This window comes from Hemicordylus capensis, chromosome 5, assembly GCF_027244095.1.
Source record: "Hemicordylus capensis ecotype Gifberg chromosome 5, rHemCap1.1.pri, whole genome shotgun sequence".
Lineage (NCBI taxonomy): Eukaryota > Metazoa > Chordata > Lepidosauria > Squamata > Cordylidae > Hemicordylus > Hemicordylus capensis.
This window is the reverse complement of record NC_069661.1, coordinates 234,274,092-234,301,119: the sequence shown is the minus strand read 5'-3', so window position 1 is coordinate 234,301,119 and position 27,028 is coordinate 234,274,092. Positions and strand designations below refer to the sequence as shown.

The following is a 27,028-nucleotide window of genomic DNA, read 5'->3' as shown; positions in this document are numbered from 1 at the left end:
GCAAATGTCAGCAAGTGAGCATTGCTAGGGTCTGTAGCTTGTGGATGGTGAGGTAGCAGCTAGGCAGGTAGACGGTGTGTCTTGGTGATCTTCTTCTGGAACTGAATGCAGATCACAACTTGTTCCAAGTCTCTGCTATGCAGAGGGATTTGCTAACAGGTTACATCTGGTAGGACTTATGTTTGACTGGATAGCCTAACAGAGTCTGTGAATGCGACACCTAGTTCTCATGACAAAGCACATCTTCATTTCAAGGGGAAACTGTTGTGAGCCAAGCCTGATTCGCACCCTGTATCTGCTCCAGGGCTAGCTAAAGCAATGAGAATGAGGCTTCCTTACACTAGTGGCACAAGTTCTTTGTATGACAGCCATGTATGATCTGGACATGAACGTCGAAAGAAAGACACACTCAGGGGTCAATAGGCTTTATTAAGGCAAATTGGTCTTCAAGGCAATAACGTAAACCAGTCAAGTCAATGCGGGGGGGGGGGTTAGTAGGAGAGAGGATGGGGAGAAAGGCTGGTTCAACATGAGGAAAGCATGTTATCAGATCTAGTCATGGCCTAATGGACGTGACCAATGCTAGTGATCAATGCTAGAGAGCATTGCTGACAGGCTTCAAGCGGCTGATCAACAGAGCTGGACCAGGGAGAGTCTTGCTTCTCAGCCATGCTGTAAGAAGTCACAGACTATCTCCTGACTGGATAATGAGCTTTTGTTTGCCTCGCAGTGTTAATGGAACTGGCCCTGGGGTGTTTGGTCATCAGCACCCCAATGTTTGGGCTTTATGGGGGAATTAACTCTTTAAGGGGGTCAGCTCCACCAGTTTTAATTTGTGTACAAACGTTTGGACTCAAGAAATGACTGGATTGAGACAAGGTTATAGTTTCAAAATATAAAAGAAGAATTTATTTTGAAGGAGGTGGATACAGGAAGAGAACTGTGTGATTAAAGCAATTAAAAATACGTTTCTAGATAAGTCGACTACAATGAGATATTTTAGCTTAAAGTCTAAAGAGATGGGAGTATTTTCGATTTAAGAAAGAGATAGATGTGGGGCCCAAGAGCAAGCGTTCACCTTCACCTGATCTGGACAACAGGACTTCTGGGCTGCAAAATCTCACTCCTTCAGCGTGGGGGGAAGCAGGAGAGTTGTGGAGATTAGTAGAAGGAGGGATGCCTACGAGAAGGGTTTCTCCATGAGTCCAGCTTCCTCTGGGTGCCTGGCAAGCTGGATGGATTGGCACACAGGCTGATCCATGAAGTGATGTCAAGCTCTTTTCAAGGTGCAAGAGAACATGAAGGTTGCTGGTTGGAGTCCCAAGTAAGGTGGAGTATACAAGGAAGCACAAAGATTGCTTGCTGTGGTCCTTGGAATCTCCAGTGTATAGTAGGGATGTGCACAGACCTGTTCGCAGGCCATGTTGGAGGCCTGTGAACCGGTTCCTGGTCCGGCAGTCTAATGGACTGTTGCCGGGGTGTGTGTTGCTTTAAGGGCGGGGGGTTATACTTACCCCTCCTGCCACTTTCCCCCCTCCGGCGCTCCATTTTCAAGTAAAATCTTCAAGGTGGCAGCAGTCCTCCCTGCCGCTCCTGCCCCCTTGTTGTCTGCAAAATGTGGAAATAAATCCCGTGCATGCGCGCATCATGCACGTCACTGTGATGTGTGTGGCGTGCGCACGTCGGCGCCACGCATGCGCAGGAGTTACTTCCGCATTTTGCAGACAACAAGGGGGCAGGAGCGGCAGGGAAGACTGCTGCCGCCCTGAAGATTTTACTTGAAAATGGAGCACTGGAGGGGGGAAAGCCGCAGGAGGGGTAAATACAACCCCCCACCCATAAAGAACCCCCCCCGGTGCCGGACCGCACCTCCGCGGTCTGTGCACATCCCTAGTGTATAGCATGGGAGAGCACACTGGGTCATGGAACTGGGGATACTTATATCCCAAAACGTACCTTGGGGGCACATTCCTAGTGTATGTTGTTTAGAAGTACCTTGGGGGCACATTCCTAGTGTATGTTGTTTAGAAGTGTCAGGGTGGACCTGCACGGAATGCATTGTGTCCAATTGTTCTTTCCTGGTGTAACAATGGAGGGGTTGGCCTTTTGCAAGTAAGGCTGATTGTGATGAAAATCAGAGTATCCAGGTGCACTAGAGAGTTTTCATGCTGGGATGGGTTCTCCAGTAGTCCCTTCAATGATTTCAATAGGTACACCTCTAGGTCTACCTCACTGACTCATTTCCTTTGTGATGGGGAGAACGGTTGCCTCAGTGCCTTATCTAATTTTCTTCCTGCTTGGCATAATCAGCTCCTTAGCATATTGTTATCTCCTGTGAAAGGAGGGAGGGGAGGGAGGTGGTTCGCTCTAGATTAGAGTGGCCTTGGATGTCAGCTAACTTGCAAACTCAAGTCTACTTAGTTGGGGCTCCCACATAGGTAGAGAGGGTGCATCTGGTCCCCATTCCAATTCGCTTTGTTTCCAATTCACTTTGTTTGCAACAGATCTAGGGGCGACCAGAGAACACTTCCAACTAAGCAACCTGTCCCCACATGTACCATAAACTGAGAGCTCACATTGTGGTGCAGCTCATGAGCATATCCAAAGTGCAATCTCCAAGCCTGGAGATGCAACTGCAAACAGGGAGGCTCTTGGGAAACAGGTAGAATAAGCGTGGCTGGTAACAGTAGCAAAAGTAGCAAGCTCTAGGATGAGCGAGGTTTGCTTGTTAAGCAAAAGGGTTGCTGAAGCCTTATTATTATTTTACATTTATATCCCGCTCTTCCTCCTATCTTCAGAACAACCCTGTGATGTAGGTTAGGCTGAGAGAGAAGTGACTGGCCCAGAGTCACCCAGCAAGTCTCATGGCTGAATGGGGATTTGAACTCCGGTCTCCCCAGTCCTAGTCCAGCACTCTAACCACTACACCACTCTGGCTCTCTTATACATTTGTTCAATCCTCTTATCTAAACACCAACATTCTTTCAAGATTCCAACACGTCACAAATCTTCCAAAATATTAATTGCTTGAGTCTAAAGCCAGCTGTCTTGTGACACTCTTAAGAAGTTGTTCTCAGATATTAGACCTATCTCTGGCAGGTGTTAAATCTGGTTGCCAGGAAGAAAACTGTCTTATCAGGGATCTCAAAGCAATCTGCATTTCTGAGTTGGCAGAGTGTAGGTTTAGCATACTCCAGATGCCTTTGCCCAAGAAAAGGAAGCAGAAAGAGAGAACTAATTTAGAGTATACTATTCTGGCTTCTTGTGTGAATCTTATCTAGTCTACATGACTGGAAACATTCCAAAGTGATAGCCATTGAATGTATGTGAAGCTGGCAATCAATAAGCAGTAATTATAGCATATCAATATGGTAAAGATTACAACGGAGAAGAGGTAAAGTTTAGCCTCTATCTCCTTCCAAGCACTTAGTGTCATGCAAGACACAAACCATCTGGCCAGGGGCTCTGAGAGGAATTTTTTCAGGGGGTACAAAGTTTCTTTCGAGCCCCCTTCCCATCTCCATTAGTCATCCTGTTTTTATCCACTATGGTTTTATGCCATGAGCTGTAGCCTGTAAGGCCAAAAAGGGTATGAAAGATGAGAGACGGGTGGAATGGAGCGCTCTTGTTGATTTTCTGCATTTGAGGCCTTATGCTCCTATACTCCCTCCATGATAAATATAAATAAAATAAAATAAAATAAAATAGGATCAGAGACAAGAAAGCACATTTGATTTGAACATCTTTATTTATGCTACAATACAGATAAGGAGAAAGAATTCACTTTGAAACATCCTTTTATACTGCAATACAGATCAGATCATCAAAAGACATGATTAGGCCACAAAAGTTATATAGATAAGCTATGAACTGTTGCAATAATGTGTAATATTGGTTACAGTTAATACTTTGGCTCCCGGGCCCCCTTTTGGACCCCGGGCCCAGGTACGATGTACTCCCTGCTCCCCCCTATCATAGGCCCTGCATCTGGCTCCTTTCTCAGGCACTGCTCAGTTCACTCACGGTTCAGTAAGACCCTGAATTAAAGAATCTTTTATTGACTTGCTAAAAGTTGAGATTGGCCCAACTTTGGCCTTCGGGGCCGTGGGTTCTGACCCAAATTGGCTTATTTGGGCCACAACAAAACCACCCAAAAATTTTTATCAAGAAGGAACTGTCTCTGTTTCTCCTTGCTGCAAGTATCTCAGGAGATAAAGAATCAAACTCTGCAAACAGCTGTTTTAATCCTAGAGGTGCCATTCCTGGGTGTCAGAAGAGAGGAAGGGGCATGGGTATTTCAGGAGATAGCAAATGGGTCAAACCAGTAGGGATGTGCAAATGGGTCAAACCGGTTCAGTTCAAAGGCTTGGGGTCAAGACAAACCACCCCCAGATCGACTGAACCCCCGCCCCAGCCCATTTGGGGGGGTTGCAAACATTTTTTTAAACCTGTCCCTCCAGGGGGGTTTTCCAAGGTGACGGGGGTCTGCAGAGGTTTCCCCTCCTCCCACCGGCCTTCCTGCCTTAAAAAGTGGCCCCATTCAGCCATGTTCAGGCTTTCTCCCTGGCATGGTGGCCATTTTGGAGGCCGCCGCGGCTGCACAATGGGCCTCTGTGTGGCCCAGGCATGACTGCACTGAAGAATGGTCGGACGGGGTCATTTTTTAAGGTGGGGAGGGGGAACATCCGCAGACAGACATACAGACACACATACATCCTGCTGCCTTGGAGAACCCCCCAGAGGGCCTAATTTTATTTTATTTTTTGGGGGAAAAATTGTTCGCAACCCCCGCCCCAGAGCGGACCAAACAGGGTGGGGAGTGTTTGAGGGGGTGCTGATACAAACTGGCCCAGTCTGGTTCAGGTCTGGTTCAGACACAAACCAGACTGGACCAGCCGGTTCCATGCACACCCCTACAACGAAGAAAGAAGTTTCAATCACATAAGTAACAGGCAGAATTCAATCTAGGAATGTATCCTATTGTAAGCCTGCTAGGAAGGATCAACATGAGATATACGTTAATGCAACAACAGGATGTCTTCCTTAGGGGGAAACCCCCTAAACATTTACCATTCTAACAATACATCCTTTGGATAGATAATTCCCTGACTTGGTAGTTTACTAAGAGCTCAGCATGCCTTTACCTGGTAGTTTCTGGTAGGAACCTTTGAAATGGGACACAGGCTTAACCTTTAGTTCTTGTTTTCCCCCCTCTTGTTTCCCCCCCTCATATATGTTATGACCCATAACGTATATATATAGGTTACTTTATGACCCATAACATATGTTATGACTCATAATGTATGTACAGGATAAGTTATGGGTCATAACAGTTTTAGTGTAATTTTAACTGAGACAGTTTGACTACCCTTATCTGAGATATCCTTTGTCACTAACTGTGGGAGGATGCAAGTAGAGAGATCCTGATCTTCCATAGGGCTCTCCCCTGTGTAGTTCAATATTTTAAAATAAATGACTTGGATGAAGGAGTGAAGGGGATGTTTACCAAATCTGCAGATGACGTGAGGCTGGGGGTGGGTGGGAACAGCTAACACCTTAGAACAGGGGTCCCCAACCTTGAGTCTCCAGACGTTTTTGGACTATAGCTCCCATCATTCCCAGCTACAAAGGTATTTGGTCTTTGTAGCTGGGTTGATGGGAGTTGTAGTCCAACAACATCTGGAGACTCCGAGTTGGGGACCCCTGCCTTAGAAGACAGAATCAAGATTTCAAGCAATCTTGACAGGGCCAAAACCAACAAGCTGAAATTCAGCAGGGCCAAATTGAAAGTTCTGCATTTAGGTAAGGAAAATCAAATGTACAAGTACAGAATGGGAGTAACCTGGCTTGGCTGCACTACATGTGCATCTAGAGATCTTAGTGCACCACAAGTTGGACATGAACCAACAGTGTGATGCAGCTGCTTTCAAAAGCTGATGCAATCTTGGGCAGCATTTAATAATAATAATAATAATAATAATAATAATAATAATAATAATAATAATTAAAAAAAATTCAATTTCTATACCGCCCTTCCAAAAATGGCTCAGGGCGGTTTACACAGAGAAACAACAAACAAATAAGATGGCTCCCTGTCCCCAAAGGGCTCACATTCTAAAAAGAAACATAAGACACACACCAGCAACAGTCACTGGAAGTACTGTGCTGGGGTGGATAGGGCCAGTTACTCTCCCCCTGCTAAATAAAGAGAATCACCACAGTAAAAGGTGCCTCTTTGCCCAGTTAGCAGGGGATTGCCCAGTTAGCAGGGGATTTACAGAGGCATGGTGTCCATAGGTGAAAGTAATAGGTTTACCTTTAAACTTACTTTGCACTGGCCAGACCTCATTTGGAATACTGTGCACCACATTTGAAGAATGTATTGTTTCCACATTTGCTCTGAAGCATGTTATCACACTTCACAACTATGCTTACCTTAGAGAAATTAACTCAAATTGGGTGGAAGTGTGCATATAGCCATGCTGTTTTTTAAGAGAGCCAGAAAGCTGGCCATGGGTAAAGACAGTGCCAATGTTACGGCATCCAAAAGAGAGCAACAGAGTTAAAACAATTTTTTAAAAAATGATAATAAAGTTTATTGAGGCATAGAAGTTTACAGGACAAAATAACGGTTAGCTTTTAACTCAGAGAACCACAGCAGGGATCCTGATTACAAGATGCTTGGATTCTCAGAAGCCTGCCTTGAGGGGCAGGGGAGAGAGATGAGGGATGAAAGAAAAAGGGCTAGAGTTCCTGGACGGGAGGATTTTTTTTAACTAACCCCAATTATAAGAGGGCCAGCGTGAGCAGTAAAAGTTGAGCCCATCAAGATGTAGCTTGAGACAGTTGTTTAGCTCCAAACAGGGGCATAGCTAGGGTAGAGGGGGCCTCTCCCCAGGGGCCCCTTGGAGTGAGGGAGATAATGAAGAAATAGGGAGTTGTGGAGCTGGGGGGGTTATTTGAACCCATCTGCTCAATTAATTAATGTAACCCCGGGTTATTTGAACCCATCTGCTCAATTATAGTCACCCCTCTGGCTCCAAAAGCAAGTAGGTTTTATTGGTGAATGTTCTATTTACATTATTGGATAGAAAGCCTGTATGCCTTCATCTTCTGGCTTTATAGTATAGAGAGAAAGAAGCTACATGGCTAATGGGGTCTGCAGCAGAGCAGAGAGCAAGAAGCAGTCTGGGAGCAGGAAAAGCGGAGTGATAGGCCCAGAGAATATCAGTCTACCAAGAACAAAAAACCAGATTAGAGAGACAACAAGGGAGAAGAGGAAGACCCTTCCACACTGGCACTACACCTGGTCACTAGGATAGAACGTGCTAAGAGTTGATGCGACTGGAGTGTCATCTTCAAGAGGAGTTACAGTCATATACCTATCTTAGGCTGGTCCGTGGAGCTGAAGAGCGAGGGTCATGAAGCTGCAGATGTCCTTCTTCGGAAGGAAGCAAAAAAAAAAAAAAAAAAGAAGCCTTTTGTTGCAGGTAGGGGAATTGTGTTAGCAAGGGTTCTGACACAAGGAGAAGGCAGTGTGCCTTAAACTTCTGGTTGCTAGAGTCCGCTAACTATGGGTAGACCAAGGTATCCCAGGGAACTGAGGAAATAATTGTAAATCACCCTGTGCAAGAGAAGGGGTGTTTTTCTATAAATCACATGGGATGAGAAAGAGAGATGCATATCTCCTAGGCTACAGCATTCAAATGTGACTGAGGGGGAGGGGAAGCAGCACACACTTGGTTAAAAAAGCAAGGCTTCCTTACAGCAAAAATCTGGCCTCCTTTATAGGAGGGGGGACATGATCGAAGTGTATAAAATTATGCATTGAGTGGAGAGAGTGGACAGAGAAAATTTTTTAGCTGAACCAGGGGTCACCCCATGAAATGGAAGGTTGGGAAATTCCTTACAAGGTGAAGTACTTTTCCACGCAGCACATCATTAATCTATGGGATTCCTTGCCATGGGATGTGGTGATGGCCAGCAGCTTGGATGGCTTGAAAAGGGGCTTAGACAAATTCATGGTGGACAGGTCTATCAATGGCTACTAGTCTGGTGGCTGTGGGCTATCTCCAGCCTCAGAGGCAGGATGCCTCTGAATCCCAGTTGCAGGGGAGCCACAGCAGGAGAGAGGGCATGCACATACCTCTTGCCTGTGGGCTCCCCAGAGGCATCTGGTGGGCCCCCGTGTGAAATAGGATGTTGGACTAGATGGGCCCCCTTGGGCCTGATCCAGCAGGGCTGCTCTTATGTTCTTATAGCAAAAATCTGGCCTTGAGGAATGGCTAGATGTAGCTCCATCCCTGCAATGATCCTTGATAGCTCTAAACAAAGGATTTGCTGGATCTCTGAATTGCTGGGATGCTGACCCTTTTCAGGTGTCCCAAAAGACAGAGGAGTTGTTGCTGCAGGCCTTTTACTGCAAAGGTGCTTTGAGAAAGGATGTGTGTGGGAGTGGTTTGTAGTTCAACCCATTGGAGCTCTTTCTGGGCCTTTATCAAGAAAACACATGCCGTGGCATCTCAGGATCAGAACGGGGTTAGTGGAGCGCTCACTCTGCTAACCTTGTTTAAGGGGAGGGGTACTTTGTGTCTCGTTTGCTGCCGGGAGCCCCGTGGCTCCTGTTGAAGCACACGACTGCAGGGAAGCGGGCTAGGCTCTCTTAGCCCGCTTTCCTGTGATTGTGAGAACAGCCTCAATGTCTTATTCCTTGGTTGCCTCCACCAAACAGCTCACCGTATCTCCTAGTCTCCAACAATTACTCAGGTGGAGTAGAATGGCAACTAAGCGTATGGTGGTGTTACGACCCATAGGAGCAGGTGCTTGTGCTATACAGTACTAGAGATCGTTGAACCAAAGGGCTAATCTGTGCATTAGCACAGGGGTAATACAGATGACGGAGACAAGCTTCCAATGCAAAACATGCAAATTGATTAGAAGAGAATCAAAATATACACTTTGGTTAGGGAATTAGCAAAATAAATGTGGGAAATTTAGGAATGTGGGAAATTGAGTTAAAAAAACACCTCACTTGTGTGGAAATTAGCACAGTAAAACAATGTATTTGAAGAGTTCACTTGAAATGACTGGGAAACACCATTGAATAATGGGAAGTCTACAACTGTAAGCTGACAACTGTAAAGCTTCTAGAGAGAGAGAAAGATGGATCCTAGAACAGTAATGGTGTGCACGGAACCGTGGAGGTGCAGTTCGATGCTGGGGGGGTGTCTTAAAGGGCAGGGGAGGGTGCATTTACCCCCCCACCCCTGCCACACTTCCCCCGCTGGCACTCAGTTTTTTGCAAAGTTTCTGGGGCGGCAACGTACCTCCCTGACGCCCTTGCCCCAGTTCCTGGCTGGAAGTACCGTCTGTGTGTGCGCCTGGCGTGTGCGATGTGCATGCGCCAGGTGCACTGTGCGTGTGTGTGCGCGCTCTGGGCGCATGCACAGACAGTATTTCTGGCCGCTTCTGGCCAGGAACAGGGCCGGGGTGGCAGGCAGGTACGCTGCTGCCCAAAAAGCTTTGCAAAAAAACAAGCACCAGCAGGGGAAGTGCAGCGGGGGTGTGTGTAAGTTGCACCCTCCCCCACCCTTAAAGAACCACACCCCCAATGTTGAACCTTCAAGCCAGCGCCACATTCGAACCAGTTCAGAGGCCTCTACAATGGCCTCAGGACCGGTTTGTGCACATCCCTAGTGGTTGTTGAAGAGGGGAGGAGAAAGAGTAGAGAAAATGGAATGATGGTGAGGATAGCAAACCAAAAGAAGAAATCTGCTAGAGTGTGAGGGAATAGGCAAAATGTGGAGATGATCTGCAGCCCTGGTCTTTCTGGGCCAAGTGGATGCATTCTACTGCAGCAGTAGAATGGAGACTCAGAAGCTCAGAAAAAACCACACTATACTAATTGAACAGGAAGCCAACTTTAACTGGGAAACAAATGTTTGATATTTATTACATACTTACACTGGCTAAGAAAACAATAGACTAACAGTCACTTATGCAGAGAGCAGGAGAACCTCTGTTTTAATTTGTCAGCAAGTGAAACGCAGACAAGCTGCACCCCCAAGCCAGTACATAGATACATTTAAATAGAGACGCATACCCCATACAAATAACTGAGACAATGAGGTGCTTCACATGATTCATGTGAAGCGCCTCGAAGTGGTTTGCGGGGAGAGTGGGCTTAGTCCACTCTCCCCGCAGACAATTGCCTGTGGAGCCCTGGGCAGCCAGATCGGCCACCCACAGGACTTCCAGCTCAGTCATGGAGCTGGGGGGGCTGCGGGGGATTGGGAACCACCTGCACAGAATGCATTATGTCTAATTGTTCTTTCCTGGTATAACAATGTGGGGCGGGAGGGTTGGCCTTTTGCAAGTAAGGCTGATTGTGATGAAAATCAGAGTGTGCAGGTGCACCAGACAGTTTCCATGCTGGGATGGGTTCTCCAGCAGTCCTATCAATGATTTCAATGGGTACACCTCTAGCTCCACGTCACTGACTCATCTCCTTTCTGATGGGATGAACGTTGCCTCACTGTCTTATCTACTTTTCTTCCTGCTTGGCATAATCAGCTCCTTAGCATGTTATCTCCTGTGAAATAAGTGAGGGGAGTGAGGTGGTTTACTCTAGTTTAGAGTGGCCTTGGATGTCAGTTAACTCGCTATAGTTAAAACTCAATTCTACTTAGTTGGGGCTCCCACATGGGGAGAGGGGGTTGTAAGAAATCTGAGATGCTTCAGAGTTCTCCCTTCACATATGAGGAATGGAAAACTCAGTTCTCAAAAGGCAGGCTCTTGCTGATGTCTTGGTTGATTTTGTCCCCCCCCCAAATCATGAAAGCACACAGAAAAGGAATGAAAAAGTAACAGTATTTATTCTTACCCAATTTTGGCAGTTTTCAGTAGACAGAAGCAAGAAGCAATTCAATCAATACATATTAAACAATGGTCAGAGTGGTTTGATTAGAAAGTAGAAGTTAACAGTTGAGATTTATAATACCTTTTCCTGTTTCTTGCCGTTGTATCTTGAGGTTACCTTTCTCTGACTGGGTCCCTTGACTTCCTTTTTTCTCCTTTCTCCTTCCTCTTTCTCTCCTCCTCTCTTAACCCTTTAACAGACCCTCTCTTAAGTACAATTGTGAAGACACCCACATAACCTTGTTTTCCACTCTTACTACTAATAATTGGTCAGAACAATCCAGACCATTGATGACCTATAATCCAATTTGTAACCCCTGAATGTGCGTAAATGAAACTTCACAAGTTATATCATAGGTGTTTTGATAGAAACTCAGGCAAACATTGTGGTTTGAACATGTTCTGTCCTAATGTACTCAAAGTAAAAAAATAGACTAAATTGGGGAAGTGTCCTGATGTGTCACCCTAAATATTGTTTGACATTTCAAGATGAAAAAGCACCTCATGACATCTAGGAAACATGCGTGGACGTAGCACACCTGTCATCTCAGGCCCCCAAAGCCTAACTCTCCTAAAACTAATGGCAAGCACACTGGTCAGCTTGGCCATCTATATATTTAATTCTCCTGGGTATGCCTTAGAATGTGCATCCCAGAACCCAGCTGATTGTCTGGGTGGCGGAGGCACCTGATAGGCTGAGGCGAACCCAGGAGGATTCGCTGTCGTGGTGGCCAGGCCGTCCCAGGTAAGGGAGAGGAGGAGGCGGCGGGGGTGGCAAAGCCCGGCCTGGCCGCCGGAGGTGGGAGGCGGGAAAGGGAGTGAGTGGGAAACGGGCAGTGGGGTGCAGCCCCAGCGCCCGTTGGGGGCCGGGGCAGGAGGGAAACGGACGGTGGGGCTTCTCTGTTCGCTACCCGGGAGGAGGAATGGCGGCAGCGGGGCCCTTTTCGGCCACCCGCTGCCCAGCAAGGAGGGCCTGTGGCAGCTGTGAGGTCCAGCCGAAAATGGCCACATGCTGCCTTGTGAGGTAAAATGCTCAGTGCAGGGGGGAGGGGAGGAATGGAAGGGGAGGGAGGAGGAGGGAGGGGAAGAGAGTGTGGCAGGATGGAGGGAGCAAGAGAGAGCGGGGCAGGAGGGAGGGGGAGGGAGGGCAAGAGAAAGCAAGGAGGGAGGGGGAGGGAGGGCAAGAAAGAGTGGGCCAGGAGGGAGGGCAGGAGGGAGTGGGACAGGAGGGGGAAGGAGTATGAGAGAGTGGGGTGGGAGGGCAAGAGAGAATTGGGTGGGAGGGGGAGGGAGGGCAAGTGAGAGTGGGGTGGGAGGGGGAGGGTGGGAGGGCAAGTAAGGGTGGGGTGGGAGAGAGGGGGAGGGGCAAGAGGGAGGGGGCAAGTGGGAGGGGGCAAGTGGGAGGGAGGAGGAGGGAGAGTGGGGCAGAAGGGGGGGAACAGCTGGCCCCAACGAGCACACAGATGCTCTGTGCGGATCGATCAAGTAGAACAAGAAAATGCTGTGAAAAAGGCCAATTCCATGCTAGGGATCATTAGAAAGGGTAGTGAAAATAAAACTGCTAATATTATAATGCCCTTATACAAAACTATGGTGCAGCCACACTTGGAGTACTGTGTACAATTCTGGTCACCACATCTTAAAAAGGACATTGTTGAACTGGAGAAGGTACAGAAGAGGGCAACCAAGATGATCAGGGGCCTAGAGTACCTTTCTTATGAGACAAGACTACAACACCTGGGGCTTTTTAGTTTAGAAAAAAGACGACTGCGGGGAGACATGATAGAGGTCTATAAAATCATGCATGGTATGGAGAAAGTGGATAGAGAGATATTCTTCTCCCTCTTACATAACACCAGAACCAGGGGTCATCCCATGAAATTGATTGGCAGGAAATTTAGGACCAACAAACGGAAGTACTTTTTAACACAACACATAATCAACTTGTGGAATTCTCTGCCACAAGATGTGGTGACAGCCAACAACCTGGATGGCTTTAAGAGGGGTTTGGATAACTTCATGGAGGAGAGGTCTATCAATGGCTACTAGTCGGAGGGCTATAGGCCACCTCTAGCCTAAGAGGCAGGATGCCTCTGAGTACCAGTTGCAGGGGAGTAACAGCAGGAGAGAGGGCATGCCCTCAACTGCTGCCTGTAGGCTCCCAGTGGCATCTGGTGGGCCACTGTGTGAAACAGGATGCTGTATGAGATGGGCCTTGGGCCTGATCCAGCTTGGCTGTTCTTATGTTAATATCAAAACTCATTAGTGTGGTAAATAAAATAGGCAGGTAGGCATGAGGAAGAACTAAAATAACCATCAGAGACACCAGTAAAATAGTGTAAAATCAAGAACAGGTTTACTGAAATAAAAGGCTTCAAAAATTAAAAAAAAGTACAGGAACAAATGATATAAATTTAAGTTGGCAAGAGTACAAAATTTAAAACAAGAAGCTTGCTCACCTTCTCTCCCAAGGCCTAGCAGGCTCTAGTGTCAAGTTGGGGTAACCTGTGTGGGACTCTATTGACTCTAAGTCCTCTAACTCTGCACGGCCCAACAGCAAGGCAGCCCCAGGAAAACGGACACAGACACCAGCTGGTTTTAGTGAACCAATGACGATGTGTCTTTATTATATTTAATTAAACAGCAAGCTAGCTCCTAATTCACATATACACACACACTCATACTCACCAGGCCCACTTAAAGGTGAACAGTCTTTAAAGTAGGGTATTGGGAGAAGCGAGAGGCCTCACTCTGGGTGGTGATGCTTCTCAGGGATCTTCTACTTTCCTGCCTGACTTATAAAGGGATGTTTCCACTTCGGCTGGTGCATCTGTAGTCCACTTTCATTTCCATGATCACAAGATGTACTCATCGTATCTTTTTGTTCTTTTCCCAGTTCTTTCTCCTTTACAATGTCTTCGGCATTTCTCCCCGGTTCTCGCCGATTCTTCAGGCCTTTGGGATCTTTCCCAACATTGTTCGTGTTTGAAAGGGACTGGGGCTGGGGCACACTTGATGTTGCTCACTCATGCATTCTTCCATACATACTGTCTGCAAGTACTACTTAAGTTTCTCAATTTGTCAAGATTACATAGCTCATGGGGTTACAGAAATGAGCTGTTACAAATTAGTATATTGTTCCTTATCTCTAGATAATTATAAACTTGAAGTTCAGCCAAGTATTTATGCATCACTACTACTACAAGGCTAGCATAATTCTACACCTGGTACCCCTAAATTCAGATTGCAAGGCTTGGATGAACAGTCCCCAGGAGAAAAGACAGCCACAGATGTGATGGTCCAAAAAAAAAAAAAAATATATATTTTATTGATTATAATGAAGAGGCATGGCACTTAAGAACATTACATAGAAAACGCTAGATGGTAACTGTGTCTAGGCAGTAAACCTTTATTGTATAACCAGAGTGGATTCTCGAATATGTATGTAATTAGCTAGGTAATAAATACCAGTTAACTAAGCATTCAGTTAACAAACTAGGTAAATATATCTAAATCACTAAACAAAACTAAGTCCTATTGAGGACAGAGGAAGAAGGTGTTGAGGTCACTTTTTCCGGGGAAGGCCAAAGGCCTACCAGCTAACCTGGCAGGGTGCTGACTCTGGACTCTTATTGTTAATTAGCCAATTAATAAGAAGCCAGAAAGGAGATAATAGCAGCAGTCTTTATTCAGCTGAACAAAGTTACTGGGTGCGCATTTCAATACTAAGAGAGAAATGGCACACCTACAAGCAGTTTACAATCATTTTATAGCTTTTCAGATAAGCAAGCATTAAGCCCTCCCAGTTCCCTTTTCTGCAAAACAATGCTATTGGCTATATTCAAACAAGTTGTTTTTCCAGACATCAACTTTCAAGAGGTGACTTCCTTTCCCCCTTCTTGTGGTTTCCAAACTCAAGCATTTCTCAAGTGTCAGCTGTATCCTGTCTAGCCAATTGTTTGTGGTTTTTACACAGAAAATGCTTGTGACATTCAGAAACTCCCCTGCCCGCAATTTCACCTCTCTATTTTATTTCTTCTAATAGCTTTAAGCAGTGTCCTACAGAAGCAAAATGGCATTAGTTATGCTAAGAATAAAACATAGCTTTTTGCAGGCCCCATCAAAGGAAACAAAGAAATAAGATTAAGAGCAGTAACCGGGGCCCAGGAGTAATCAGTGTCAGAGAAGGGATCAAGGGAATAGTGGTATGAGGTGAACCCTCACCTCAACCCAGAAAGCAAGAGACCATAACAATTGAGTCAAAGGAACTAGGTACAAAACATTGTCAGAGAAGAAGGGACAATGACAAGGATTAAGTGAAAAGCAGAGTTGGAGACCAAGGAAATCTAGCAGGTTAAAAGTGGGCAGAGAGCTAGGGAAAAGGAGACCTTAATGGGGAGAGAGAGGGAGCATGTCCCTAATTAGCTAAGGGACAGGTTGAGGCTAGCTGGAGGAGGCACAGTTCTTCTAATCAAAGCTAATTCTTATTAGAGATGGAGGAAGAAAGCAAAATGGAAAAGGTGAGGAGAAGTAACTAAAGGCAAAGAACAATCTGTGTCAGAGAAGAGACAAGGGAAATAAAGAGCACTCAGTGTAGATGGCAGGGGCTGAAGCAGAGTAACAAACAAGTGAAGCCGTGGGAAGAGAAAGGGTGAGAGAGGGAGAGCTGAGACTACAACCAAGACTCAGGGAGCAGAAAAAGCAAAAGCAGCAGATAGACTGGGTCAGTTAAGGAAACAGTGAGACCGTTGCAGGAGGGAGCAACCTCTGGACCTGTTAGACAAACTGGGGAGAAATAGAACTAGAGTAGAGGACTGCTCAGCTGTTCTAGGCTGAGGCCATGTGGATGAAGGGGAAGCATTATATTCTGAAAGCAAGATCTGTGGAGATGGCTATTATTGGGTTGCCAGGGGGCCACCAACATGGAAATGGGCAACTGGAGCCAAGGTACGGGGGTTTAAACTACTGGGATCCATTTTGGAGGGGTTCTGGGGGAGAGCTAGTCTTGTGGTAGCAAACATGAACTGTTCCCTATGTTAAGCAGGATCCAGCCTGGTTTGCATTTGTATGGGAGACTACATGTGTGAGCACTGTAAGATATTCCCCTTAGGGGATGGACCCGCCTTGGGAAGAGCATCTGCATGCCATGCTTGCATGAAGAAGGTTCCAAGTTCCCTACCTGGCATCTCCAAGATAGGGTTGAGAAAGACCCCTATCTGTAACCTTGGAGATGCCACTTCTCCAGTGTTCCCATGGAAAACATTGCTTCTCCAGTGCTTCCTATGTTCCTATGGTGACCGGAGCTGCTTAAAAGGGGGGAAAGAAAGACACAGGATTGGAATCCTTCCCAGGACATCTGGCTGGAATCTACCTATGGCTGGGCAGTGAAAGCCCAAAAGCCTCTAAACTGCCTCCTGGGGCTGTCCTTAGGGCTGAGCGTTCCCATGGAGACTCTTCTCTCATCCTGGGGAAGAATTGGCTGTCTTCCCCAAGGGACAAGGGCCTCTCCCATGATGCTAGTAAAAGGAAAATCTGAAAGCAGCTAGGCTGGCTGGTCCTTAAATGCTCACACATACATACACATACATACATACATACATACATACGCATGCATTCATACCTCTTCAAGCATGCTTGGGATGGGAAAGGGAATTAAGAAAAGTCAGAGTTGCCTGTCATAGTGAGATGTACTGAAGCCAGGTGTTCAGTAGAGCAAAAATGGAATGTGCTGGCAGGATCAGAGAGCCAAAGGACATGGTCTCTTTTGTAGAGAGTCCAAGTCATGTGCTTAGTGCCCATGTGAATCACTGAACATCTCAGTATGTTTGTTGTGTCAGGAAATAGAAAGAAGGGGATTACAAGTCACCAGAGAGAATACAGCTTATCTTGGCGGCCAGGAATGAAAAATACTGGTGTTGGCAAGTTGTCTTCCAAGGAGGAGTAAAATGGCTTAGCTATACATAAGGTAGACACCAGCAACAGCCACTGGAAGGATTCTGTGCTGGGGCTGGATAGGGCCAGTTGCTCTCCCCCTGCTAAGTATAAGAGAATCACCACTTTAAAAGGTGTCTCTTTGCTCAGTTAGCAGTTGATACACATTTGCTATGCTCCTCCCTCTTTAGGGCTTCCTAGGTTATTCCAGACTCCAGTGCTAAAACACTGTTTATTCCTGGACTATTTCCTCATAGACATGTCAGCCATGCCAAACACTCCAGCAGGGGTGTAAACCAAACTGGGGTGGTGTTAATGGAACTATTCTGGAAAGCTAGCATAATGTCCCAAGATTACTTTTGGGTTTCCTACTAGGTGTGGAAACTTGAATGTTTTTCACCCTAAAAAGCCTCTTCCCAGGTGTCAACCAGACCATTAACACTGTGATAGTGAGGAGGGAGTGATACAGCTTTATCTAAACTCCTTTTGAGGTGAATAGTTCAACTAATCCTTTGGGCCAACAAAAAGAGGAGTTTCCCTATTCTCTTTGAGAAATAGCCCCTTCTCCTTAACTCCTGTCTTACTCACTAGCATCCTCCTCTGCATTGGGAGACAAAGTGGGACATGGGGGATACCTTTCAGTTGCATGTCATACTTGACCAGGGGTAAAATTGCCCCATGCGGCTAGTGCTAAATGACTGAAAGTTTGCCAAATATGGGCATGTGGAGGGCTCATGGAAAGGTTGCCATGATGGAGACTGCAAGCCTGCAGTTCCAAACTATGTAGAGGGGTGCTACTCATAGACCCCCAACAGACTGTTTTTGTTACTGCTTATGTGGTGTGTGTGTGTTGCACTGCCAGATCTGGGAACCAGATCCCACAGTACTAGTAGGTCCAGCTTCCTAACTGCTACCTTCCCTAGCAGTTCCAGGCCAGCCTTCCAGCTCCCACAACACTTCAGCGGGACTCTCTCAGACTCACACAGTCCTCTTCCTCCTGGTTCCTCAACCATCCCTTGTATCTAGTTCCAAAGGGATACATTTAACCAATCAGGGAGTTTCTTCCCTCAGGAAGCCAGAAGCTTCTGTACTTGCCTGGAGACAACCAATCACAACACTTTGTAACTTTCCCTCCAAAACTCTGCAGCAGACAACCTTTACCTCAGACTTGGCTGTTAGAGGTTGCTACCTTTTAACCCCTGCAGAACCTAGAGGGGACACAGAACAAATTAAAGAAAACAAATCACAAAATGTAATGGGAAGGAGTCATTCCTTCACACATACACAGCCCACAAAGATCAAATTATCAGTGGAAGTAGCTGTTGCAGTAGAATAATACTTTTGTTTTTGTTTTTTAAGTTGGAAGACACCTTGGAGTTCTTCTAATTCAGCCTTTTTAAAATGTGTTATTAAAGTGTTTTTATCTATTATTATTTTATCTTTTTATGAATTTTAAATGTTATTTTTTATGTTTTTAATGTTGTATACCTCCTAGAGAAATAAATAAATTAAATAAACCTTCCACTCAGTGCAATAATCTGCTATAGTATCACTGACATATGGCTGTCAATTCTTTGAAAATCTCTAGCAAATGAGACCCTACTATTGCATGAGACAAACTTCTGCTGCTGCTTACAGTTAGGAAATTCCTTCTAATGTCTAGCCTGAATGCTGCTTGCTTGCATTAGCAGTAATCCATCTTCTCTTAGGCTTCTCTTCTTCAGGCTAAATATATCCAGTCCTCTAGCCATTCCTCATGGTCTTATTTTCCAATCTTCTTACCATCTTTGTTGTACTCTTCTAAACTTCCAGTTTATCGGTGTCCTTCCATGAAAGATTGAGATTAAGTTATCCATTTTGTGTTTCGTTGCGGTTATGTTGTACGTTTGGTGTGACAAGCACCCATCCTCCCCAGAAATTCTAACTGCTTTGCATTGTCTTGATTCTCACACATTGCCTCTAATGTTCTGTACAGTGCCAGTGCCCTTGCTTTAATTGCTAGGGTATAATGAGATATTGCCTGTTGCGGATCTTATGAACCAAACTATGCCATGTAGTCCACAATGCCTTGCTGATTGCTGCTTATGCACTTGATATTATTATTTATTTATTTACACAGTCAGACAGGTGTTATTGACTGGTTTGTTTTATCCAGACATCAAGTCCTTCCCAAGGACCTGGGATGCCAGAATTTTATTGTCATTGTTGTTGCTGTTGTTATAGATATCGTCGCAGAATATAGGCTGTTCCCAGTAAAGCTGCTTTTTGTAATTGGCTGATGGTTATTTCTGTGGCCCCTATGGTGTTGAGGTGCTCTTTTTTATTATTTCTTGTTTACACAGTCAGACAGGTGTTATTGACTGGTTTGTTTTATCCAGACATCGAGTCCTTCCCAAGGACCTGGGATGCCAGAATTTTATTGTCAGTTGTTATAGATATCGTCGCAGAATATAGGCTGTTCCCAGTAAAGTTGCTTTTTGTAATTGGCTGATGGTGATTTCTGTGGCCCCTATGATGTTGAGGTGCTCTTCAAGGTCTTTTGGAACTGCACCCGCCCTGCCAATTACCACTGGGATTATTTTGGTCTTTTTCTGCCACAGCCTTTCAATTTCAATTTGTAGATCTTTGTATTTGGTGATTTTTTCTATTTCTTTTTCTTCTATTCTGCTATCCCCTGGTATTGCTATGTCGATTATTTTCACTTGTTTTTCTTTCTTCTCGACTACAGTTATATCTGGTATATTGTGTGGCAGATGTTTGTCTGTTTGTAGTCGGAAGTCCCATAATATTTTTACATCTTCATTTTCTACCACTTTTTCAATTTGATGGTCCCACCAATTCTTGGCTACAGGTAGCTTGTATTTTTTGCAGATGTTCCAGTGTATCATCCCTGCTACCTTGTCATGCCTTTGTTTGTAGTCAGTCTTTGCAATCTTTTTACAACAGCTGATTAGGTGGTCCACTGTTTCATCTGCTTCTTTACAAAGGCGGCACTTACTGTTTGTTGTTGACTTTTCTACTTTTGCTCTTATTGCATTTGTTCTTAGTGCCTGTTCTTGCGCAGCCAGTATTAAACCCTCTGTTTCTTTCTTCAAGTTGCCATTCTTAAGCCATTGCCAGGTCTTGGTGATGTCTGATTTTCCACTTATATTGTGCAAATATTGACCATGCAGGGGCTTATTTTTCCATTTTTCTGCTCGGTTCTTGACTTGTTCTTTCTTGTAGGCCTGCTTTGTTTCATTGGTGTTGAATAGTTTCTCGTTCTTGACCATTTGAAGTGCATCTTCTTCACTGTCCTTGATATATTCTTCAAGGCCTCTTTTCTCCTCCTCTGCTGTTTGATGGACTTGCAGCATTCCTCTTCCACCTGAGCTGCGAGGGAGGTATAGCCTATAGACATCACTGCGGGGGTGCAGAGCATGATCGATGGTCATGATTTTCCTGGTCTTATGATCCAGCGTCTCTAGCTCTGCCTGGGTCCAGTCTATTATTCCTGCAGTGTATCTAATAACAGGTATAGCCCAGGTGTTTATGGCTTGTATGGTGTTCCCGCCATTGAGTTTGGACGTGAGGATTTTTCTAACTCTACTGATGTATTCACTTCCAATTTTTCTTTTAACTTCAGTTTGTGCGATGTTATCAGCCTGGAGAATGCCCAAGTATTTGTAAGGTTCTTTCTCTTCCAGGTTCTTGATCTTGCTTCCATTGGGCAGTTCTATTCCTTCTGTTTTTCTTATTTTTCCTCTGTTCATTATTAATGCAGCACACTTGTCTAGTCCAAACTCCATTGCTATATCGCTACTGAATATACGGACAGTGCTTAGCAGTGATTCGATTTCTGACTGGGACTTTCCATACAACTTCAGATTGTCCATGTACAGCAGATGGTTGATTTTACTTGATGTTTTAGATGTTTGGTATCCGAGGCCTGTTTTGTTTAGTATTTGTGAAAGTGGGGTCATGGCGATTACAAACAACAGATGGGATAGTGAGTCCCCTTGGAAAATGCCTCTTCTAATGCTAACCTGTTCAAGTGTCTCGCCATTGATTGTTAACTGTGTACTCCACATGCTCATTGCTTTTTTTATAAATATCTGAATGTTTTTGCTGACACCAGTTGTTTCTAAACATTTTCGTATCCATGTGTGAGGCAATGAATCGAAGGCTTTCTTGTAGTCAATCCATGCAACACTTAGATTTGTTTTTCTTCTCTTGCAATTTTCTAAAATCATTTTGTCAATCAGCAGCTGGTCTTTTGTGCCTCTGGTGTTTGGCAATTTCCTTTCTGTTCAACTGGAAGCTGTTTGTTTGTTAATAAGTGTTGCATGACTTCTTCTTCTATTATTCCAGTTAATAATTTGAACATGGTTGGCAGGCAGGTTATCGGTCTATAATTACTTGGAACTGCACCTTTTGCTGGGTCTTTCATGATTAGATGAGTTTTCCCAGTTGTTAGCCATTGTTCAATATCACCTCCTTGCAAAATGTGATTGAACTGTTTTGATAGTTGTTTATGAAGGCTTGTTAGGTGTTTAAGCCAAAAGCCATGCAGTTCATCGTCGCCTGGCGCAGTCCAATTTTTAATTTTCTTTGGTCTTTCACTGATTAATTCTTTTGTTATTATTAGATCTTGCATTTGTTGGTTACATTTTTTGACCTCTTTCATCCAGCCTGCTTTTTTATTATAATCTATTGGATTGTCCCATAATTTCCCCCAGAATTGCACTGTTTCTTCTTTATTTGGTGTTTCTATGTTTCTTGCAGTTTCTCCTTCTATGCTTTGGTAGAAACGTCTCTGATTCGACTGGAATTGGAGATTCTGTCTGTGTTGTGTAATTCTGGCTTCATTCAAGTTTTACATACAGTTTATATAGTCTCAAGTAAACAACCTCACCCCACTTCCCTATTTCCAAGTAAGCTTCCCCCCTCCCCCCTTAAAAGCAGTCTTATTGGTTACTCTAAACAAGCTATCTTTTTACACATTACATATTTCGTCAGGCTGTCCCTTTGCAAGGGCCCCCGCCCCATTTCCTTGTTCCTTCTCTTTCGGTTTCTAAGTTTGCACCTGTCAGCAGCTGTCAGCAGCTAATTGTCTGCTTGTGGTTTAGCATACGCAGAAAACAAAAATCCCCTTCGCAGAAAAACTCTTTTCTCTGACCTTTGTAGGCTGTTACTCTGTATCTGTTTCCTTGTAGTTGCAGGCAGGTTTACAGAAGCAGAAAATGGCGCTGGTTATGCTAACTTAGCTTTCACAGATCCCTTCAATAGCTTGAGATAAAATTATATTTATTTTTTACATTTTATATCCTGCTCTTCCTCCAAGGAGCCCAGAGTGGTGTACTACATACTTAAATTTCTTCTCACAACAACCCCGTGAAGTAGGTTAGGCTGAGAGAGAGAAGTGACTGGCCCAGAGTGACCCAGCAAGTATCATGGCTGAATGGGGATGTCTCCTCGGTCCTAGTCCAGCACTCGAACCACTACACTACGCTGGCTCTTAGAGAATTTATGTATTTCATGTATTTAACATGGGTACCTGGCCCTTGGCTTCTGTACTGGGGAAGTAACCTAGCTGTGACCCCACCCCACCTTCCCTCCCTCCTCCTCTCCTTTTAGAATTCCAGTTAGGGATGTGTATTTGACCTCTCATCCTTATCAATCAAGGCTGAAGGCAGGAGGCGAGGAGTGCAGAAGAACATCAAGGAATTTCCCTTTCCAGACCATGGGTACAGGAGATAAGGCTTGTAAAGACGGACCATTGTGATGTCAGAGTGAGAGGAGTGAAGAACACTTTCTGAGATAAGGACTCTGGAGATGGCATAATTGCACCCCAATTAAGGACCTGAAGGTGAAGACCATCAAAGGCTGAGAAGAGCATAATAACACGGGGCCTGGACCAGAAGGGCAGAGGGCTGCATCTCATCCCCTCTCCTCTATTCATGGGAAAGCTGTGGGCTAGCCACCCACCAACGCTTTCCTGCTCCTTGGTAAACAGCTCTCCCCTTTTCCTCTTTCCCATCTAGGGATGTGTAGGAACTGACACTGGTGAACAGGTTTGGTGCTGAACCGGTTCGGACAAGGTCAAATTCCCAAAGTTGGCTGTCACTGGCCCTGTGTGTGTATGTGTGTGTGTGTGTGTGTGTGTCCATTGCCTTTCATTGTTGGCAAGTCCAAAGGATAAAAGAGGAGGGAATGTTGAGCCAGAGTTGGGCCAGAGGCTGGTTGTAGTAGTGGAAATGGATGTGTGGGCCTTGTTTAGCTTGCCAAGCACTGACTTCTATAATATGCTTGTGAGCATGACAGCTTGTAGTAGGATATAAGAAATTCAGTTTTTTAAGAAACAATCAGATATACCAAGTGTGACCACTGAGAGCTGGGTGGTGCCAGCCAAGAGATATGGGACTTTCCCAAGAAATATGAGTTTTTTCTTGTCATTAGCCAGGTCATGAAGAAAGTCAAGAGAAATTCCAAAGGATGGGTGAAGTAGAGTTCAGATGGCCTGAGACTACACCCAAGATAAAAAAGGAGGGATCAGCGAATGGTAGAATGGGTGGAAACCATCTGCAGAGACCCAGAAATTCAGACTAGTTCCTGGAACTGGATTAGGACAACCAATCAGGACTGAGAGGTGTCACCCACACCGCATCATCACCACCACCCATATGGGAAGTAATAAAAGGTTAAGGAACATTAACCTAGCTCCTAGCTACAACTTTGCAACTCCAGAGTGTCATGCCCAGCAGTGGTCCACACTTTGGCAAAGAACTTTGTGCCTGATGGCTTGGAGCCCTAGCCAGGCTTTTAACCCAGTATGTATAGGTATCTAGTATAGGTTGCTAAGTATTTTTATATGAGGGTAAGGAAATGCTTATTGTGTGCTTTATGTAAGGAATGCGAGAAGCTATGCAGCAGGCAGTGTTTACAATTGCATTAATAATATTCCTGAGTATTCTGCTCTGCTTTGCCAAAGACTTTTGAATGTATTATAATGTCTTGTTAAATTGTTGAATAAATGTGTGTGTATAAACAGTCTGTCTCCTTGAATTTCCAGTATTTCTGGTCTATTCAATGGAAATAACCTATCGGAAGGTATAAAGCATTACTAAGTCTCACAGCCTCACTAAGGTCAATAGACAGGGAATAAGAGCACATAAAGCAGCAGAAGTGGATCATCACATAGAACAACTTTGCTTGTCAGGAGATCAGGGCTATAAAAGTGAGCACTTGACCAGAAGCATGAGAGTCCATCCAGGTAAAACATTTGTTGTTGTTGTTGTTGTTGTTGTTTTTACCTTTATATCCCGCTCTTCCTCCAAGGAGCCCACAGCAGTGTACTACATACCTGAGTTTCTCCTCACAACAACTCTGTGAAGTAGGTTAGGCTGAGAGAGAAGTGACTGGCCCAGAGTCACCCAGCTAGTTTCATGGCTGAATGGGGATTTGAACTCGGGTCTCCCCGGTCCTAGTCCAGCACTCTAACCACTACTCCAACATACCCTTGAATCTGGCCATAGGGAGGTGTGCCCATATCTTCCCTCAGCCAGGGTCGTAGCTAGGGGAGAGGGGGCCCGTGTTCATCCCTCTCTCGGGCGGCCCCCCAGAGTGAGGGAGACAATGAAGAAAATAGGGAGGGATGGAGCTGGAGGGCCCTCAGGAGCTGGGGGCCCATGTTCTTTGAACCCTTTTGTTCAATTATAGCTATGCTCCTGCCCTCAGCTGAGCACAACAGTGCCGGCGCCACACTGAACCTTTGCACAAACTTCAGTTAATGCACATCCCTGTTCCCTTCTTATACACACACACACACACAACTGCAGACTATCTTGTCATTAATTTAGGCAGTAGTATTCCCTGCTTGCCAGGTCTCAGTTTGGCTGTAACTACTTGAACCCAGGGGCATAGCAAGGTTGGAGTGGGCCCAGAGACAAGACTTTAAAATGGGACCCCCGTCACTGAAGTTCAGCTCATGAAGTAAAGAAATCTTAAATGAGGCTGAAGAGTGGTAACAAAAAGCAGAGTAAAATTTATATTTGTGTGTGTGTGTGTGTACATGCCACAAAAGAACATCATCCTAATTTTTTTTTAAAGGTTTTGTAAATTGTGGATGATGCAAGTCATTTAATGGTATTAGAGAAAGACATGCTGTTCTGGTAGCTCCAGGTCTTAACACCCACATCAATTTTGGAGGATGAATACAACTGAAGGAAGCCCGGGAGGGTGCACAGCTGGGGGAGTCAGTCATGTGACATGCCTCTGGGGGCCCCACAAGGCAGTGGGCCCCCAGACAACTGTCTTCCCTTGCCCTGTTATAATTACGCCCCTGCTTGAACCTACTCCCTGAGTAAAATTATAAAAGATGTCCTTGCTCTGGTTCCCCAAGTCTTTTCATACATTCATAGGCAAAGGTTCTGTAGTGTGGGTAAGAACTGCTTTGGTTCATAACACTGGCATACAACATAAAGCCATTTCAAACTGGCCTTAGAGCAGGCTATGGGGTGGAGACAGCCTTGGTTGGCCCGATAGATGATCTCTACCAAGGATTGAACAGAAGGAGTGTGACTCTTTTGGACATTTCTGCAGCTTTTGATACTATCTACCATTGTATCCTTCTAGATCACCTGGGGGATTTGGGAACAGGTGGCACTGCTTTGCAGTGGTTCCATTCCTATCTCTCCGGTAGATTTTAGATGGTGTTGCTCAGACACAGTTGCTCTCTGAAACTAGAGCTATTGTATGGTGTCCCTCAGGGCTCCAGCCTATCTCCAATGCTTTTCAACATCTTCATAAAACCACTGGGTGAAATCATCAGGAGATTTGGAGTAGGGTGTTATCAATATGCTGATGACACCCAAATCTATTTCTCCATGACATCATCTTCAGGAAATGGCATAGCCCCCCCTAAATGCCAGTCTACAGGCAGTAATGGACTGGATGAGGGATAATAAATTGAAGCTGAATCCAAGCAAGATGGAGGTACTCATGGTAAGGGGTCATATTTTGAGGGACATGATAGATCTGGATGGGGTTGCACTCCCCCCGAAGGAACAAGTGCATAGCTTGGGAGTGCTTCTGGACCCAGACCTCACACTGGTTACTCATGTTGAGGCTATGGCCAGGATCACTTCCTATCAACTTTGGTTGATACAACAGCTGTGTCCATTCCTTGAAGATAATGATCTCAGAACTGTGGTGCGCTCTCTGGTAACATCTAGCCTTGACTACTGCAATGTGCTCTATGTGGGGCTGCCTTTGTATGTAGTTTGGAAACCTCAGTTGGTTCAAAATGCAGCAGCTAGATTGGTCTCCGGAGTGTGTTGGAGAGATCATATTAAGCCTGTTTTAAAGCAATTGCATTGGCTACCAATAGGTTTCTGGGCAAAATACAATGTGCTGATAATTCCCTTTAAAGCCCCAAACAACTTAGGACCAGGTTACCTGCACTGTTCCCTCTAAGGCGTTTGCACGTGTATGTGCTCACAGGTTTTTGGATGTCCACTCAGTTAATTTTAGATCCTGCTCAGGTTGAATCAGGAAGGCACCATTCTGAATGCACATGTGCACACCCTACCCGGATACTGCCACCCAGAACAAAACTCATTCTTCACACAGAGATGAAAAAAACTAGAGGAACTACTGGTTACCTGGCAGAGCGCCGCCGTCTGCATGACCCCCACCGTACATTAGGATCATCGAGAGAGGCCCATCTCCGTTTACCACTAGCTCATCTGGCGGTGACTTGGGAGTGAGCCTTCTCTGTAGTTGCTCCTAGGCTGTGGAATGCGCTCCCTATAGACATTTGTGGTTTAACATCTTTACCGGCCTTCAAAACAGCCCTTGACACATTTTTTTAGCCTTTTATTAATCTCTGAATGATTTAATTTTTTAAATTACTGTTTTAACTGTTTTGTTTTGATTGTGTTTATTCTTGTGAACCATAAGGGGGTGGGGGGAGGTCATGGATGTACCTCTGTACCTCCATTATCTTCCAAGTGATGCAATAGAAAGTACAGTAGACTCTCTTTAATGTCTGACATTTTAACACACATTGTACACACATACGATTGTGTGTACTCCCCCTCATCCAGTGCAAGGCTTGTAGTCCTGCCAAACCACATCTTTTAGTCTAGCTTGCACTACAAAACTGGCTGTCATGCAACCAGATTTGAATGGAGTATACTTA

General features: G+C 45.1%; 1 long non-coding RNA gene across 2 annotated transcripts; it reads left to right on the top strand.

The window, feature by feature from the left end:
• Positions 1-16,956: 16,956 nt before the first annotated feature.
• LOC128328489 (uncharacterized) lies at positions 16,957-23,877 on the top strand. Of its 2 annotated transcripts, none has more exons than XR_008309246.1 (3): positions 16,957-17,339; positions 22,513-22,835; positions 23,287-23,877. It is a non-coding gene; the product is annotated as an uncharacterized LOC128328489 (long non-coding RNA). The 2 variants fall into 2 exon arrangements; XR_008309245.1 differs by lacking the exon at positions 16,957-17,339 and adding an exon at positions 17,965-18,100.
• Positions 23,878-27,028: the final 3,151 nt, after the last annotated feature.